The sequence below is a fragment of the Scyliorhinus canicula genome, chromosome 22, assembly GCF_902713615.1.
Source record: "Scyliorhinus canicula chromosome 22, sScyCan1.1, whole genome shotgun sequence".
Classification (NCBI taxonomy): domain Eukaryota; kingdom Metazoa; phylum Chordata; class Chondrichthyes; order Carcharhiniformes; family Scyliorhinidae; genus Scyliorhinus; species Scyliorhinus canicula.
In genome coordinates, this window is record NC_052167.1 from 7,665,929 (window position 1) to 7,683,600 (window position 17,672).

General features: G+C 45.1%; 1 protein-coding gene across 9 annotated transcripts in view; it reads left to right on the forward strand.

Annotated features, from left to right (window-relative positions):
* Nucleotides 1-17,672, forward strand: part of LOC119956020 (serine-rich coiled-coil domain-containing protein 2-like) — a 643,754-nt gene that overhangs the window by 4,188 nt on the left and 621,894 nt on the right. The window contains exon 2 of one of the 9 annotated variants that reach the window (XM_038782735.1): nt 1,381-1,507. The exons of the other annotated variants lie outside the window; for them this stretch is intronic. The gene's annotated coding sequence lies outside the window, so the exon portion shown is untranslated. The remainder of the gene's footprint in view (nt 1-1,380; nt 1,508-17,672) is intronic. 9 annotated transcript variants of the gene reach the window in all.

Here is a 17,672-nt window from a genome sequence, read left to right on the forward strand (position 1 = left end):
CTCCTCTCCCCCCCCCAACTCCCATCTCCTCCCCCCCCCCACCTCCCATCTCCTCCCCCCCCCAACTCCCATCTCCTCCCCCCCCAACTCCCATCTCCTCCCCCCCAACTCCCCTCCTCCCCCCCCAACTCCCATCTCCTCCCCCCCAACTCCCATCTCCTCCCCCCCCAACTCCCATCTCCTCCCCCCCCCCCCCCAACTCCCATATCCTCCCCCCCCCAACTCCCTCTCCTCCCCCCCCCCAACTCCCATCTCCACCTCCCCCACTCCCATCTCCCTCCTCCCCCCCCCCCCAACTCCCATCTCCTCCCCCCCCCCCAACTCCCATCTCCTCCCCCCCCCCCACTCCCATCTCCTCCCCCCCCCCCCAACTCCCATCTCCTCCCCCCCCCCCAACTCCCATCTCCTCCCCCCCCCCCAACTCCCATCTCCTCCCCCCTCCCCCTCTCTCCTCCCCCCCCAATCTCCCATCTCCTCCCCCACCCAACTCCCATCTCCTGGCCCCCCCCAACTCCCATCTCCTCCCCCCCCAACGCCCATCTCCTTCTCCCCCCAAAAACACCAACTCCCATCTCCTCCCCCCCCCCAACTCCATCTCCTCCCCCCCCCCAACTCCCATCTCCTCCCTCTCCTCCCCCCCCCACTACCATCCCGCCCCCCCCCCAACTCCAGCTCCTTCCCCCCCCCAACTCCCAGCCTCCGCCCCCCCCCCAACTCCATCTCCTCCTCCCCCCCCCAACTCCCATCTCCTCCCCCCTCCAACTCCCAGCTCTCCTCCCCCCCCCCCAAACCTCCCATCCTCCTCCCCCCCCCAACTTCCCATACTCCTCCCCTCCCCATCCCATCTCCCCCAAACCAACTCCATCTCCTCCCCCCCCCCAACTCCATTACCTCCATCCCCCCCCCCCCAACTTCCCATCTCCTCCTCCCCCCCCCAACTCCCATCTCCTCCTCCCCCCCCCACTCCCATCTCCAACACCCCCCCCCCCCAACTCCCATCTCCTCCCTCCCCCCCCCAACTCCCCTCCCCCCCAACTCCTCCCCTCCCCCCCAACTCCTCCCTCCCCCCCCCAACTCCCCCCTCCCCCCTCCCCCATCTCCCATCTCCCCCATCTCCCATCTCCTCCCTTCCCCTCCAACTCCAACTCCCATCTCCTCCAGCCCTCTTTCAGCTTCAGCCACCTTGTTGTTTCCCCACCTGTCTCCTTCCTCCTTCCCTGTCACTCTCCTTCCTCTTTCCCTTCATCCACCTAGCTGGTGTGCAAACCTTTTGCATGGGGTGGAAGGGGGAGGTGCACTCAGTGTTTGAATGTGTGAGAACAGATTGGGTTATAGAATGGGAGAGATAAGAGGGACAGAGGCATGTAATTTGATTTTCAGGGGTGTAGCTGCGTCAGCACTTTCCAGGGCAGCCCCTGACTGCCAACTTAATAGATGAAAGAATTAGCCAGCATTCTCTCTGCTCCCTCCCTGGTGATTCCCAAGCTGTATGAAGAGATTGTGTTGAGTAAGTCCCGTGAGCATTATTATGATAATATGCAGAATAACTTGTCATTTTATTGGGTTGAGTTTGGAAGCATATTTAAAATCTTCTGCCTGTGAGTATTTTTTAAAAATGCCCCCCTATCTGACAGCTCTGTTGGTGTATTGAGGTTTGGAGTGCGATTGAGGATATTGGTGTTAACTGTACAAGTCTAGGTGCTTGAGCTGACAATCTTTACTTTGATCACATTCCCATTGACCCCTTGGTTGTTCTCCAGATGTTGATATTGTAATTAACATAGATTGCCTTGGACTTTGGAGCACCCTAAATCGGGCCGAGGCAGATTAGAAGTATGAAAATGTGACGGCTTTTGAATATGTAAAGTAGGTGAGAGCAGATGTCATGAGTCAGACAGGAAGTCATTATTGGATGGCTCATCTGTGTTAGTGAGAGAAATGGATTCTTGTGATTTTGGAAGTATGGTGCTGGGTAACATATTTTCAGAAAAGATGAGTGAATAGTGAACCAGTGTGTCTGGGTGGGCAGGAGAATTATGCATCTGATGATGCAACCATTTTCTGAAGTCTTACATTTGAATTTTCCATAGCGTTGACTTAGATTTGAGATTTCATTCCCAAGTGTGACACTTTGGAGTCACATCGAACCCAAACAGACGTCGCGCACTCTGTTTCCCATGAGGACAGTCACTAATTTATGCAGGAGACTGCCAGCTGCCCAAGTCTGAGTTCTTGACTGGAAGATAGTGGATACAAGGAGCTCCTTGCAAATATTTTGGGGAGTAGCACAATTCAGTATAAGATGTATTTGTCAGCCGTGACTCAATGGGTAACACTCTCGTCTCCACATCAGAAGGTTGTGGGTTCAAGACCCGCTCCAGAGACTTGAGCACAAAAATCTGTGTTGACTGCCCAGGGCTGTACTAAGAGGGTGCTGCACTGTCTGAGGTGCTCCACTGTCATCATTAGGACGGGATTGAGTTTGTGTCAAAGATCCCATGATACTAATTTGAAGAGGAGCAGGCAAGTTTTCCCCAGTGTCCTGACCAATAACTGATACTTTATCCAGCATCATAAAAACAGATTATCCAGCTGCAATCAATACATTGCTATCTTTGGGTGCTTGCAGAGTGCAAATTGTCTGCTGTCCTACATTACAGCGGTGACTATGCTTCAAAAACTACTTGATTGGTTGTAAAGCACTTTGTGAAGTCCTGAGGTTGTGAAATGCAATGTTTTTCAATAGTGTGTTACCACTCTCTTCCTGATCACACATCACATTGAATAGTTATTCAATCAACAGCTGCTGCTTGCTTGTTTTCAATCAAATCCTCATGTGCATCAAGTATTGGATATGTAAACCTGTATGCTTCCAGACAACATTTTCCAGTATCTCTTGTACCAACGTTTGTGTTTTGTTATTCACCGTGTGACCTGCACACAGCAGCGTTTGTATTGTGCCAACCACCTCGATGTTCGAGACGTATCAGACTTGCTGATTACCAACTGCCTAATGCAGCTCCTTGTGAGGCGCTTTGACCTGGAGGGTGGGTCCTTGAAGAAACTCATTCGCTGTCCAAGGTCCTCAGTTCTTCCTCCCTGCAGTTTGTTTTTCCACAAATCCAGCTTCCACTTAGACCTGGATTTCACAAGGCAACAATGTTGTTTTCTTTTTTTTGGTTAATATTCACTAACTTGGGAAACTTAACATGGCACAAAAAAATTTCAGAACCTGCAGTTATGTCGCCCCTGATCTTGGGACATCTCCGTGTTGAACAATGAATTGCTTTTGAATGTAGTCATTGTTGCTTTGCAGATAAAAGTGCCAGTAAATTGTGAATGTTTTAAATGGTGAAAAGATAAATGACTAGATACATAGGAACAGAAGTAGGCCATTCAGCCCATTGAGCCTGTACCGCCATTCAATGAGATTGTGGCTGATCTGTGACTAAACAACATACCTGCCTTTGGCCCATACCCCTTAATGCTTTTACTTAACAAAATTTATCTCTCTCAGATTTAAAACTAACAACTAACCTAGCTTCAGCTGTTGGTTGTGGATGAGAGTTCCAAACCTCAACCACACTTTGAGTGAAGAAGTACATTTATATTTCTCCTGAACGGTCTAGCTCTAATTTTTAGACTATGCCCCCTGGGTTTTAGAATCTCCAACCAGTGCAAATGGTTTATCTTTATCTACCCTGTCTTTCCCTGTTAATATCTTGCATACGTTGATCAGATCACCCCATAACTTTCTACATTCTAGCAAAAACATGTCTAATTTGAGTAATCTCTCCTTAACTCCTGTAATCCAGGTATAATTTTTGTAAACCTGGTTGCACTCCCTCAAAGGCCAGAATATCCTCCTTCAGGTGTGGTGCCCAGAACTGCTCGCAGTGACTCCAAATGGGGCCTAACCAGGGTTTTCTACAACTGCATCATAACCCCTGTTCTTTATATTGCGATTCCCCAAATAGAAAGGCTAGCATTCCATTAGCTTTTTTGATTATTTTCTGCACATGTTCCTGGCATTCTAAGGACTTATGCACCTGAACCCCCAAGTCGCTTTGGACATCCACTGTACCTCACCTCTTTCCATTTAGAAAGTCCTGTGTTTTATCCTTTTTTGGTCCCAAATGGATGATCTCACACTTGCTTACATTTTAGGTTCCCTGCAAGCTTACTCTCGTACTCTATTTCCCCCATCTTAATCAATCCCTTGGTTCTTCTTTGCTGAATTCTAAACTGTTCCCAATCCTCAGACCTGTTGTTTTTCTTGGCTAATTTGTATGCTTCTTCCTTGGGTTAAATACTATCTTTAATTTCCCTTGTAAGCCATGGATTGGCCACCTTTCCCATTTTACTTTGCCAGAGAGGAATAAACAATTGTTGCAATTCGCCCGTGTACTCCTTGAATGTTTACCATTGCCTATCCATTGTCATCCTTTTAAGTAACGTTTTCCAACCTATCATGGCCAAATTTTGCCTCATACCATTGTAGTTTCCTTTATTAACATTCAGGACCCTAGTCTCAGAATCAACTACACATCTACAATGTGCTCCCCTACTTCCTTCAATATCCTTGGATGGAAACAGTCAGGTCCTGGGGATTTGTCACTCCTTAGTTCTGTTAATTTCCTAGATAGTGATGCTGTACTTAATACAATTAACTTACGCCCCTGTGCCCTATTCACTATTCATTTTTGGGACTTCTGGCAAGTTATCCTCCTTTTCTACTGTAAATACTGAGGTAAAGTAATTGTTCAACATGTCTGCCATTTCCCCAATATCACTGACAATATCTCCATTTTCAGCTTTTAGTGGGCCTACTTTGCTCTTCACCACCCACTGTCTCTTTATAACTATAACTATAATATTTCTTATTGCTTTTGATGCCCTTGCAAGTTTCCTTTCATAATCCCTTTTATAGCTGTTATAAGCTGCTTTGTGACCCATTGCTAGTCCTTGTACTTATCCCATTTGTTCCAGCTGTTATGTCTTGCCTTTCTTTTGGTTTTACGCTACCCCTAATCTCTAGTTGCCCATGGCTTATTTTTTGTGAAATGGAGCCTTTTCCTCTCGGAGGGGGGTAGGGGGTAATGTTTTGGACGAGGGGTAAATGTTAATGAGGAAACTGGGCAAACACTTTGGTAATTCTTTGAATAGTGATGGGAATCTATCCTCCTGAAGCAGCAGATGGGCCCTTGTCAAGTGCTTTGTTTCCATTATTGGCACACTACAATCAGCAGCGCTTAAATATCATTTCTGTTATATGTTTTAATGAAAGCTTGGTGTTATAAGGATTAATTATGGTTCTCCAATTGTGTCTCGTAGTCTTGCCATTGGGTCTGGTTTAGCACAGTGGGCTAAACAGCTGGCTTGTATTGCAGAACAAGGCCAGCAACGCGGGTTCAGTTCCCGTACCGGCCTCCCCCCAACAGGCTCCGGAATGTGGTGACTAGGGGCTTTTCACAGGAACTTCATTGAAGCCTACTTCTGACAATAAGCTCTTATTACAATAATGCCCTGTCACAATGGGGCAAGCAAAAACGGAAGGCCTCAAGCCAATATGGTACTGAATCTTTGCTGTCAGTGTTATGAAAACATCATGCTCTAACTAGCTGACTAGCTCTTAACAGGCTGTATGCTGTTTAAAATTAAATGATTGTAAAAATTGCATGAACGATACACATTTGCAAAATCATTAAAGGAACATAGGATTATGCTGAACACGCATTTGGCGGGTCCTTAGACAAAATTACAGGCTATTACCATCTAGGAACAGGGTTATTTCCTCCACTGAACATTCACTTGTCTTTGTTATATATTGCTGAAGTAAATTTTTTTTAAAAATAAAATTTTATTGAGGTATTTTTGGTGGTACAACAACAACAAAATAAACAATGTAGATGAAACTAGAAACATAGTGCAAAAAACGTCTCTCTTCCTGGTCCCACCTTTATTAACCCCCTACTCTAAGCTAAACTCACCCCCCACCCCCTTCAGCTGACGATTAATTTTCCGCGAAGAAGTCGACGGACGGTTGCCACCTCCAGGCGAACTCTAACAGTGACCCTCTCAAGGCGAACTTGATTTTCTCCAAACAGAGAAAGCTAGCCATGTCCGATAGCCAGGTCTCCGACTTCGGGGGCTTTGAGTCCCTCCAAGCTAATAGTATCTGTCTCCGGGCTACCAGGGAAGCAAAGGCCAGAACTTCTGCCTCTTTCTCCTCCTGGATTCCTGGATCTTCCGACACCCCAAAAATCGCCACCTCTGGACTCAGTGCCACCCTTGTTTTTAACACCGTGGACATGACATCTGCACACCTCTGCCAAAATCCCCTAAGCTTCGGACATGTCCAGAACATGTGGACATGGTTCGCTGGTCCTCCTGCACATTTTGCACATCTGTCTTCCACCTCAAAGAATCTGCTCATCCGGGCCACTGTCATGTGAGCCCGATGAACGATCTTTAATTGTATCAGGCTGAGCCTGGCGCATGTTGTGGACGTGTTGACTCTACTAGTCCTCTAGCTCTCCTCCCAGTTCCTCCTCCTACTTGCGCTTCAGTTCCTCGGTCTGCGTCTCCTCTGACCCCATGAGTTCTTTGTAAATGTCAGTCGCTGCCTTCTCCTACCCACCCTCTGGAAACTACCCTGTTCTGAATCCCCCCCCCTTAGCGGGAAGGTTTACACCTATTTACGTAGGAAGTCCCACCCCTGCAGATACCTGAATTTGTTTCCCCTTGCCAACCCAAACTTCTCCTCCAGCGTCCTCATACTCTGAATGCGCCCCTCTCCCCATCCTCTCAATCCTTGTTCTCCGCCATATCCGGAACCCCACCATCCACACTTCCCGGGACAAACAGGTGATTATTACAGATTGGGGACCAGACCGATGCTCCCACATGTCTTCTCCATTGCCCCCAGACTCTCAGGGTCGCCACCACCACCATGTGCTCCCATGCCGACCACTCTCCCACCACCCACTTCCTGATCATGGCTATATTTGCCGCCCAGTAATAGTTACTAAAATTCGGCAGCGCCGGCCTGCCCTCTCCTTGACTCCGCTCAAGCATTACCTTCCTTACTCGCAGGGTCTTGCCTGCCAAACAAAGCCAGTGATCACTTTGACCCGTTTAAAAAAGGGCCACGGAATAAAGATGGGGAGACACTGAAATACAAACAGGAATTTGTGGAGGACTGTCATCTTCACCGACTGCACCCTCCCAGCCAGTGACAATGGAAGCGCGTCCCATCTCCGAAAATCGTCCTTCATTTGGTCTACTAGTTGGGCCAGATTTAATTTATGCAGCTGGTCCCATTCCCGCACCACTTGAATGCCTCGGTACCTAAAACTTCCCCCTACTAATCTAAACTGCAGCTCCCCAGTCATCTCTCCTGTCCCCTCGCCTGGATCGCAAACATCTCACTTTTCCCCATATTTAACTTATACCCCTCTATAGCTAGCGCCAACAACAGTGGGGAGAGGGGGCATCCCTGTCTCGTTTCCACCCTGGTGCAGTCTAAAATAGCCTGGTGTTGTCCTATTCATCCGTACGCTTGCCACAGGAGCCTGATCTGATACAGCAACCTGACCCAGTCAATAAAGCCCCATTCAAATCTGAACCATCCCAGTACCTCCCACAGATAATCCCATTCTACCCGATCACCCCTGCTCAAAATAAAGAAATCAATCTGGGAGTACACTTTATGCATGTGTGAGTAGAAGGAGAACTCCTTCACCCTTGGCTGCCCAAATCTCCATGGATTCTGCTCTCTCTCTTTCCTCCTCCCCCCCCCCCCCCCCCCCCCCCCAAATCTGCTCCATGAACCCTTTTAGTTCCTTTGCCATTGCTGGCACCCTGCCCATTTTCAAGCTTGACCGTTCCAAGCCAGGGTTAATAACTGTGTTGAAGTCCCCTCCCATGACCAACCTGTGCAAGTCCAAGTCTGGTATCTTCCCCAACATCCGCATTACAAACTCTACATCATCCCAATTTGATGCATACACATTTACTAATACCACCTGCACCCCCTCCAGTTTCACACTGACCATAATGTACCGACCTCCCACATCTGAGGTTATTCTACCCTCTTCAAACACGACCCGCTTATTGATCAGGATCGCGACCCCTCTAGTCTTTGAGTCTAGTCCCGAGTGAAAGACCTGACTGACCCAGCCTTTCCTCAATCTAATCTGGTCAGTTACTCTTAAGGTGCGTCTCCTGCATGTCCTTACCACGTTCACCTTCAGTCTCCTAAGGTACGTGAACACGTGTGCCCTCTTGACTGGCCCTTGAACATTCCAGCTGATCAGCCTATTTGGGTGGGGGGGGGGGGGAGGGGTCATTGTCTTCTCACCCCCCCCCCGGGCCGATCAGCCATTCTCTTTTTTGGGCCTGCCTCCAGCCCATGCTCCACGCCTCCACTGGTCCGTCCCCAGGCAGCCTCCGCCCCCAACCTCCCCTCTGTCCCTTCGCTCGAGCCTCGTCAGCAGAACACTCAACACTCCCCCCCCCCCCCCCCCCCCCCCCCCACGCCGCCCCAGTAACAACACTCTGTAACAACACACTGTAACCCAACCCCTTTAATAAACCAAACATATGCACCCCTCCCCCACTGCGCTTCTGCCCAGCTAGCTTCGTGGCCCCCATCCCTGGCACCGGTTAGTCTCCCACCTATTGCTTCCCCTCCCCCCGCTCATACAAACATACTCCAACAGCAAACAACAATTGCCTGGCAGAAAAACACCAAGATCTAAACGAGCGCACGTCCATCCCCCTAATGAAAACCTGAACTCGCTCAGCTTTGCTGCTGGTCCCAGATCAATGCAAAAGGCATTACAAACAGCTTCCACAAAACGAAAAAGGAGAAACTTTTTTTAAAAAGAACAGAGAAACAAAAACAAGAAAAACCAAGAACGTTGTAGTAAAGTTCAAAAGTTCCCAGTTCATCACCAGTCCTTTCCTTTTTGCAATGTCCAGCACGCCCTTGGGCGACTCAAAATAAAAGTGCTATTCCTCGTGCCTGACCCATAGACGGGCTGGATACAACAGTCTGAACTTCACCTTTTTCTTAAAAAGGATCGACCTAATCTAGTTGAAGCCTGCTCTTCTGGCCACCTCCGCAATCAGGTCTTGGTAAACCCGCAGGATACTGCTGTCACACTTACAGCTCCGTGTCTGCTTGGCCCACTATAGATTGCGCTCCTTATCCAAGCACATGTGGAATCTCACTACCATTTACCTCGGGTGGCGGTGGGTCTCCCATTCGTGGCTTTCTCGCGAGTGCTCTGTGAGCCCTGTCCACCTCCAAGGGCCGGGGGAATTCCCATCCCCCAGCCGCTTCTCAAACTTGTCTGCGATGTATGCCCCAGCGTCTGCTCCTTCGGACCCCTCTGGGAGCCCAACCTATTCTCTAGGTCCTCTACCTTCTCCAGGAGCTTCTTCTGCTGGTCCCGCAGCATCCCAACCTCCAACTCCACCGCAGTTTGATGTTCCTCCTGCTCAGCCAGCGCCTTCTCTACTCTCTGGATTGTCCAATCTTGGGCGCCCAATCTAAGCTCCAGCTGCTTAATTGACTCTTTCTTTGGGTCCAAGCAGTCCCATTTCTGCTTAGCAAAGCATTCCTGAATAACTTGCAACAGCTGCTCCGTTGACCGCTGGGTCGACAAACCAGAGGTCCGGTCCTCCGTGCTGTTTCCTGCTGCAGCTTCAGCACAAGCCTTATCTGTCTTTCTGTTTCTGCCTTTACCAGTACTTCTAGTCCTTCTCTCCATGCACCGATGTGGGAATTCAGTACACAATTGCCTCTGTCATCAGTTTGACAATTCAAGTCCGGTAGAAAATTGGGGGAAAAGGTCCAAAAGCCCGACCAGAGCAGGAGCCACAAAATGTGCGACTTACTCCTTCATAGCCGCCACTGGAAGTTGCTGAAGTAAATCTATAAATCTAAATAGGATTAGTACTTTGTAAATTAGTGTTGTAACACTTTTGATTCTGAAAAGTGTTCAAGCCACATTCCATAGTTTGGTCAAATACTTATCTTGTATCCCAAAATCTGGAACGACCCGAAAACCTGCTGCTTTTTGAGCCTGGGTAGTTTAGCTTAGTTGGCTAGAAGCTGATTTTGTAATGCAGAGTGAGGCTGGCAGTGTGGGTTCAATCCCCACACCGGCTGAGGTTATTCATGAAGGTCCCGCCTTCTCAACTTTCACCTCGCCTGAGGTGTGGTGATCCTCTGGTTAAATCACCACTAGTCAGCTCTTCCCCCCCCCCCCCCCCCCCCTCCTCAAAAGAGGAGAGCAGTCTATGGTCATCTGGGCCTACAGCAACTTTAGCTTACCTACTAATTTGAATAAAATCTTTTTATGATTTATTTTTATACCTTATTTAGGTATTCTAAGGACAGGTTGGGCTTAGACCCAAAATGCATAAAATCCTCAAATCCAGCACACATTTGGTCTTGAGCTTCAGGGTATGGGGTCTGATACCTGTGCATATAATGTATTTTAGTGTGTGTTTCTTTACTGATGTCTCACCTACCCGTTAAGATGGATATTAAAGATCCCTTGGTCTAAATTGACTGTGAGCAACTACAGAAGTACCACTTCTTATTTAGGAGCGACGAGACAATTCTGGGTACTGATACTAGTTTCAAGAGTGATGCTTCAGGCTCAGATAGCTGTTACCTGAATTCCTTGATGGTTAGATCCTTGAAGTTGTTCCCTGGGGAATAATTATTTAGAATATAGACTTGGTGTCTGTTCTTGCACAAGGGAATTTGCTTAGTTTTTGGCTACTGAGAACACTAGCCATGCTAAAGCATAGCCAACATTACAAACATGCTAATTCTATTCCACAGAAAGGCTACTGCTGAGCTTTTGGATAACAATCTGCAATAAATCAAAAATGTACTCTCTTGCACACTCCTCATTTGGATATCAGCTTTGTGATACCTGCCAGCTGCACACTTTAACACTTTGTAGGAGTTCTATATATTTTCAAAGCTACAGATCCCCATCCCTATCTCAGCACTGATTTGCCTTGTGAGAAAATAGTTTTTTTCCTGAATTTCCATGGGCAAAGTTCAAGAAGCTTTGGTTTACTTATTATAATCAATCAGTTGACAATATTTCAAAAGGGATCCCATGGTTCTGCTCTCTGCCTCATCATGGAATTTATCTCATATTTGCAACATTTAAAGATCATGTGCCATTAATTTTGAAAGTAACAGGTTAATGCTTGCCGGCCTTGTAAAAATATATATTTTAAAAGGTTGGCCCCAGTTTACTTTTGCAGTGCCACATAATCATGTTACTTACTGATGTATTGGAGTGGCCTGTACTCATAGAATCAGAGAGTCATAAATGTTTACAGCATGGAAACAGGCCCCTTGGCCCAGCTTGTCCATGCCGCCCAGTTTCTATCACTAAGTTAGTCCCACTTGGCTGCATTTGGCCCATATCCCTCTATACCCATCCTTCCCATATAACTTTTTTTAAAGGAAAAAAATGTACTCTCCTCTGCCACTGCCTCTGGCAGCTCATTCCAGATGCTCCATCCTCTGTGTGAAACAATTTCCCCTCTGGTCTCTTTTGTATCTCTTCCCTCTCACCTTAAACCTATACCCTCTGGTTCTAAACTCCTTAAACTTTGGGAAAAGATTATCTATGCTCCTCATTATTTTGTAGACCTTTATAAGATCACCCTTAAGCCTCCTATGATCCAGGGAAAAAAGTCCCAGCCTCTCCTTATAACTCAAATCATCAAGTCCTGGTAACATCCTCGTAAATCTCTTCTGCACTATTTCTAGTTTAACAATATCCTTCCAAGGGTGACCAGAACTGAACGTAGTATTCCATGTGTGGTCTAATCAATATCCTGTACAACTTCAACAAGACGTCTCAACTCCTGTATTCAATATTCTGACCAATAAAACCTAGCATGCTGAATGCCTTCTTCACCACCCTGTCCACTTGCGACTCCACCTTCAAGGAGCTATGAACCTGTACCCCTAGATCTTTGTTCTGTAACTCTCCCCAACTCCCTACCATTAACTGAGTAGGTCCTGCCCTGATTTAATCGACCAAAATGCATCACCTCACATTTATCCAAATTAAACTCCACCTGCCATTCACCAGCCCACTGGACCATTTGGTCAAGATCTGGTGCAATCTTATATAACCTTATTCACTATCCAACATGCCACCAATCTTGATGTCATCTGCAAACTTATTAACCATGCCTCCTACATTCTCATCCAAATCATTAATATATATAACAAGTAACAGTGGACCCAGCACAGATTCCTGAGGCACACCGCTGGTCACAGGCCCCTAGTTTGGAAAAGCCACACCCACACTTGGCTTTGGTCGCCAAGCCAATTTTGTATCCAATTGGGTACCTCGCCCTGGATTCCGTGAGATTTAACCTTTTGCAACAACCTACCATGTGGTACCTTGTCAAAGGCCTTGCTCAAGTCCATGTAGACAACGTCGACTGCACTGCCCTCATCTACCTTCTTGGTTATCCCTTCAAAAAACTCAAATTCGTGAGACATGACTTTCCCTTACAAAGCCTTGCTGACATTCCCCAATTGGCACTTGCCTGTCTTGTACTCATTGTATTGCAACAGTATCATAGATTATCATAGAATTTACAGTGCAGAAGGAGGCCATTTGGCCTATCGAGTCTGCACCGGCTCTTGGAAAGAACACCCTATCCAAGGTCAACACCTCCACCCTATCCCAGTAACCCAGCAATGGGCTGGTTTAGCACACTGGGCTAAATTGCTGGCTTTTAAAGCAGACCAAGGCAGGCCAGCAGCACGGTTCAATTCCAGCCTCTCCGAACAGGCGCCGGAATGTGGCGACTAGGGGCTTTTCACAGACATTTCATTTGACGTTTATTTGTGACAATAAGCTATTTTCATTTCATTTCATTTCAGTAACCCCACCCAACACCAAGGTCAATTTTGGACACTAAGGGCAATTTATCAAGGCCAATCCACCTAGTATGTTACATTTCTGTATTATATGTTCTATAGTGTACATTTGCCAGCAGCAAAAATTCTGTAAAATAACTGGATGTGATGTAGCCATATCTGAAAATGTAAGAAAGAACCAAAACTGGATCTTTGGTTTGAATATGCAAATTAGGAATTATATTTTCAACATATTTGTTCCATTCAATTATTTAAAAAAAAATTCTTGTAAATTTAGAGTATCCAATTAAGGGGCAATTTAGCATGGTCAATCCACCTACCCTGAACATTTTTGGGTTGTGGGGGTGAAACCCACGCAGACGGGGAGAATGTGAAAATTCCAAACTGACAGTCGGCCAGGAATAAACCTGGGACCTCGGCGCCGTAAGGCAGCAGTGCTAATCACTGTGTCACTGTGCTGCCCTCCATTCAATTATTTTTAACAATCCAAACTTTCAACTTTTCTGTATGCCCTGATTAAAATTAAAATAATTCCACCTTTTACTATTTTAAGATTGTGCCTCTTTGTTCTGGATTTCCCCAACCAGAGGAATAGTTACTGTATTTGCCCTATATGAATAATTCCTTTCTGATTTTAAACGTTAATTAAATACCCCATAACCATTGAAATTCAGATGGTATTCCCATGGGAAACCTCTCTATTTTTCGTGAGGCACTTGTCAAATTAACAAACGTTTTGGTAAATGGCCAAAATTGTTTGTTTTCAATTAGTTTATTTGTTTGGATTCTTTGAATGGTGTTGAACGTAGTGCTATACAATTGAATAATAATTGATAAATATATATTGGTATAAAAAATAAAATAGTGGGTGAGCGGTTCTGAGCTAAAAAAACAAATTATTCTTAATAGCAGCATTTGATTATTTAGTGGAACATTTGAGAAATCTTTAAAAAAACGTACTGGAGAATTTCAAGCTGCAATTTAAAATAATTAATAAAGTTGGCATCTTACTCTCTCTTCCTAATGTTGTTCCCCTTCGTCTTCTATCTATCCCATCTTTGCGAGACAATTGTCTGACTCCACCAAAATTTGGCTTGGTAATAAAGAACCCCTGCACGCACTTCTGTCTGTTCAAGTAACAATCAACCATCTCTACATTGTTGAGGATCCAGATTCGTGAAACATCAATTTTTATTTGCATATTTGCAGCATTGGAACAAGCTCCTGGCACAGTTAGAAACTCTGCCAAAATAATTTGTTATTGGCTTATCAGGTGTAATTTGATAGGGTAACACTGGTGCATAGTCTGGGTAGAAATCTCTGCCTTGCCACACTTGGAAAGATTGTCACTGGTAGAAATTCTTGTCTACCAGCTGCTGACAATGAGTGCAGAAGTTTCCAATTGGATTCATCTGAGGCAAGGTGAATAAGGCTTTTCAAGCACAACAGTGAAAGGGCATATTGTCATGAAGTTACAATTTTAACCCCCTTTGAGCAGTGATGGAACTTTAAAAAAAAAAGTACCCTCTACCATTATATAACCAAAACAAGACTGATTTTCTGAAAACATATACTGAGATAAATATATCCAAGTAAGCAGAGCTCTAACAAATTTTAATTAGGAAATTTTGCCACAATATTTGAGAATTGTATATTCTAATATGATACAATTGATTATTGATAGCTGTCACTGTTCTGCTAGTACTAGTTTCTGGGAGATGGGGACTAGTTTCACCAACAACTATTTTATTTAAAGAATCTCCTGCCAAATTGAAACTGGCCAATAAAATTCAAATTTAAGGCTTGATTGAATTTTATGAACATTTCTTGTGTGAAAAGTCTTCAACAGAAAACATAAGTTGTACAGTTCAGGACAGTGTACTTTCAGAAGAACAATGTAAGCAATAAGTGTCTCTTGTAAAAAATGTTTTATTATCATACTCTGTTTTGCTTAAAATCACATTTAATAGTGATCAGATAGTTCGAGTTTAATCTAATCCCAGTGTTGAGATTTTATCTGCTTCATGCAGCTGGAGTTATGCCCAGAACAAGTAATATTTTGACAGATAAAGTTTTAACAACATGCATTTTGCATAGTACTGACATTGACTGCAGTTTTTGATACCAGCATCCCTGACTGTTGTGAGCCAGAATTTGGTGGGCGAATAAGAAAGTTGGGCAACATAGATAAAATACAGAAAGTTGATATTCTCATCAATCTGAAAATAAAATATCCCCAGAACAAAGAGTAAGAAATCTTCCAAAATTGTGTAGTTTCTGCTATGTAGGTACATTTATTCCATCTGAAATGAACATTTATTGCATCATTCATGAACTGCAACCCCAAATGGGAAAACCAAAGTTTATACCAGTTGTTTTTCATGTAGTGAATTCCAGTTATAGTGAATTCCAGTTATAATTATAATGAAGCAACGTGTGTCGTGTTCTGCATGATGAGAGGAGTCATTGTAAATCATAAGACTCGCTAACCTGTACCACATTTACGCACAGTTTAGAATAGTTGTAGATTGATTCAACAATTGGATAAAAATAAAAGCCAAGATACCGGTGCTTTATATGTGCTTTATATGAAGCATGTAGCATGTAATCAGTGTGGGTTGACGCCTATTGTTAGTGTGTAACTATGAAGCCAGATGTGTGATTTAGGAAATGCTTTTCAACTGTAATTTGACATTGTGATTGCTTGATATGGTGGTTTTTACACTCGGATGGTATAGTGGCACTTAGAAAACTGGTATTTACTCCATGGTCTGCACTAGAATAACACTTGGAACCTGTTCAAAAATGGACTGGTGTTTACTTCTAGATCTGATCATTGCAGCATTTCAGCCGTATCAGCCTCCCTGAACAGGCCCCGGAATGTGGCGACTAGGGGCTTTTCACAGTAACTTAATTTGAAGCCTACTTGTGACAAAAAGCAATTTTCATTTGATTTCACTAGATTATCTTGCTTTACAGCACAGTTTCAATTAGGATCCATAAGATGAATTATTAATCTAACCATACAGCCAGTTTCCTGGTATCAACCTGCAAGGAGTCTGGTTTGGGCATTGATTTGAGAGACATCCTTGCGTCATTGCACAGCAGTGAACTGACTATGTAAGAGCTCCAATGAATTGATTTTGTCTATTTGACTGTCTGAGAAAGACTGCCATTCGGGTAAAGTGCCGATTTCGGACCATGTGGGGAAATTATGTATTTATTGTTGACTGTTTTTTAAAAAGAGGATTAGGTCCTAAAAGCAGAATAGAAGGAGCTAGGAAGCAAGTTGAAAAGTAGGACCTCAAAGGTAGTTTATTTTAGGATTACTACCAGTGCCACATGCGAGTCAGAGTAAAAACAGTAGGATTTTTGGGATGAATATGTGGCTGAAAACATGGCGTGAGGGTGAGTGATAAGCCGAGAAATCAAAGGCCAGAATCAGATCAGGAATGTTAAAAGGACCAGCCTTGAGATTTTGTGCCTGAATGCTTGAAGCATTCAAAAGAAAGTGGATGAATTAGTTGCACATAGATGGAAAGGGACATGATATAGTTGGGATTATGGAGACATGGCTCCTAGGTGACCAAGGATGGGAACTAAACATTGAGGGATATTCAGTTTTTAGGAAGGACAGACAGAAAAGTTGGTAGAGTTGCATTGTTGATTTTTTTTTTTTTAGAAAAAGGTACTGAAATTGAGATGAAATTAGTCACAGTACAATAGAGGAGGAATTTAGAGGAGGAATTTCTGGAGTGTATGTGGGATGGTTTTCTGGACAAATAGGGAACAGACCATCTTGGACTGGGTGTTGTGCAATAAGAAAGGATTAGTTGACAATCTAGTTGAGAGAATCCTTGGGGATGAGTGACCATAATATGATAGCATTCTTTATCAAGGAGAATAATGAAGTAGTTGATTCTGAGACTAGGGTCCTGAATGTCAGTAAAAGAAGAAAATAGGCCCGGGGCGCGAGAGGCCAGCCCACCGATTGGTGGGCCCCAATCGCGGGCCAGGCCCCATCGGAGGCCGCCCCCTGACCCTGCGCGCACAGTTCCCACTGGCTGCGAACAGTGTGGATGGTGGGACTCTGCCTTTTTAGAGCGGCCGCTCGGCCCCTCCTGGCCAGAGAATCGGTGGCCCACCCGCGTACAGCGGCCCGTGACCGGCGGCAAGCCAAACACGCCGGCGCTAATGGCGCTGATTCTCTGCTCCGCAGAAAATCGAGGGGCGGCGTGGCCCAGTTGCAGGATTCCCTGGCCTGCCTCCGGGAGGCTGGGAGAATCCCGCCCCTGGCTTTCAAGGAAAATTAGCGATAGTATTAGATTCAAAGAGGAAGCATACGAATTAGCAAGAAAGAGGATTGGGAACAGTTTAAAATTCAGGAAAGGCGGACCAAAGGATTGATTAAGAAGGGGAAAATACAATATGAAAGCAATCTAAAGGGGAACGTAAAAACTGACTGTAAAAGTTTCTATAGGCATGTAAAGAGAAAAAGATTGACAAAAACGAATGTCGGCCCTGTACAGTCGGAAACTGGGGAATTCATAACGTGGAACAAAGAAATGGCCGATGAACTACATTTGTACTTTTGTCTTCTCCAAGGAAGACAGCAATAATGTACCGTAATGTCTGAGCAACACACATTTTAGTGAGGAGCTGAAGAAAATCAGCATTGGTAGATAAATGGTATTGGGGAAATTAGATAAATAGTTTTGGAGTAAAT